Source organism: Belonocnema kinseyi, chromosome 4, assembly GCF_010883055.1.
Source record: "Belonocnema kinseyi isolate 2016_QV_RU_SX_M_011 chromosome 4, B_treatae_v1, whole genome shotgun sequence".
In the NCBI taxonomy this organism is placed as follows: Eukaryota; Metazoa; Arthropoda; class Insecta; order Hymenoptera; family Cynipidae; genus Belonocnema; species Belonocnema kinseyi.
The window spans coordinates 139,905,567-139,907,683 of record NC_046660.1 but is presented as its reverse complement, the minus strand read 5'-3'; positions in this window follow the sequence as shown (position 1 = coordinate 139,907,683).

The following is a 2,117-nucleotide window of genomic DNA, read 5'->3' as shown; positions in this document are numbered from 1 at the left end:
GGTTCTTTCTTTCGATCTTGAAGTAGGTCCTCTGGATCTTGAAATTCCTCGGCCTTACCACGAACTGCTTTATCGTACAGTCTGTTTTTCAAAGCAGCTCTTTTCTGCCTCTCACCCTCCCAGTTCTTCGCATTATTGAAAACTTTGCTAATTAAACTGCAAATGTTATCTTCAGTTAATGACTTTTCACTAGGACGCTCGTCAGTCTGTATAATCACATTTGAAAAAAACAAAAAAAAATGTATGTTTTTGTTCGTATATAATTTGTATGTATGAATTAAATATAGCAAACGTTCCACAAAATTCAATTATCTCACCCGAGATACACTCATAAAAATAAGTTCCCTTCATAATCCGTATTTACAATACTTAAAAATTCTGTCCGAATCCCATCATCAATTTTTTATTTTTTATTAAACTCATGAAACTGTTCAGCGCTCTGAAATGGTATTTCTATCCTGGCGGACCGAAGGAGCCGAATGGAGCCTCTACAAATTACCCGTAAAGAACCTATTGGGTCCCCATTCGGCAGTGTGGGCATGCTAAGTCTAACAAATAATGAAATAAGTCACCTGCCCAGTATTGGCTGAACCACTCGTCCATGTGCGCTCATCAACTCAAAAACACAACATTCAACAAACGATAAAAGTAAAATTTGCCCAATGATGAGTTCGGTATTTTTGAGTTGACAGGATAACCATTTGGGTCGTACTACACAAAAACTAGAACAAATTCCATGCGTTTCTTTTACTGAATTTCGACACTAATGCCCCATATCGTTGGGGTGGCTAAAAATGTAAGTTTCTTTTATTTGTTCCACCCCCTTTCGGACCAGAAAAAAACTTGATTTAATGAAAAAAAAACTGAATTTTTCTAACTTCCTGAAAGAATTTTGGATCCCACGGAGGTTCCACCAACCCCCACTTCATATTTTCTTACTTTCATGGTATATCTATCGCCAGTGTATTCAAATTGTACGCAGGGAAAAACGTGACATTCTCAGCAATTTCCGGTGCCTAACTATACAGTAACGAAAAAGTTAGGCACCCCGTGGGCACCGCGACATCTTAAAGATGTCTTTAGGAAGTTCAGTAAAGACATGCACATCCGTTTGGACGTCTCATAAAAGACCAAAGTACGTCTTTAAGATGGCATTTGCACGTCTAATGTCAGACCTGTTGTTGTCTTTGAGAAGTCTTGTGGGATTTTTTTGACGTGCAAAAGATCTTGCAAAATTTAGTTCATTTTAATTTGATAAACTTTATGAAATTTGAATTGAGTATTTTCTAATGGTACACAACTGCAGTTGTGTAAAGTGTAAAGCTTAGTTTTAACTACAAAAAAATCGTTGTTTTTAAATACAATTTTCCTGTTTCCACGCCTAGCGAAAAAAACTATTAGGTCTAGCGACTCCCTTTTTCTAATGCAAATATGTTTATAGTGTCTTATGCGAGTAAAAATACTAAGAACCATGTGAAAAATATTCATCCTGCCCTTGCTGTGCAAAAGCATGAAAATGTAGTAATTTTTATTCAAAATGACCCTGTTATCACGTCTAGCGCCAAAAATATTAGGTCTAACGCTTCATTTTCTGCAGGTAGATATGTTTCTAGTCTCTACTGTGAGGTAAAATAGTGAGAACGCTGAGAAAAATAATAATCGTAGCGCTGCTATGCAAAGACATGCAAATTCAGTTTTTTCCGGGCACAAGCATAGTATATATATATAATTAAAAATTTGTCATAAGGACAACCGCAGGATTTCGCCGGGAGCGGGTGCTAATCTGAAAAATTGCACCCGCTTCCAGCGAAATCGCGGTAAAATTTCAGCCACAAACACGTCTCACAACCGTGAGATAGGTGGTTACACTCTGTAAAGGAATCAATACGACGATCCAGCAAAAGCCTCGTGCACCCTAAGAACACGGAGTGACCCAAGGACAACCGCCTTCTGCATTTTTCCCGCAAGTGTTCTAGCATATTGTTGACACGCAGGGTTGCTTTTTAGGCTATTTCCAAGTGAAAGCTTGGCACCTCCAAGAGCGCCGATGATAAGGACGATCAGTTTAACAGAATATTACGGGTACAATCGTTGCAACTCCCTTATAAGGTCTCGAT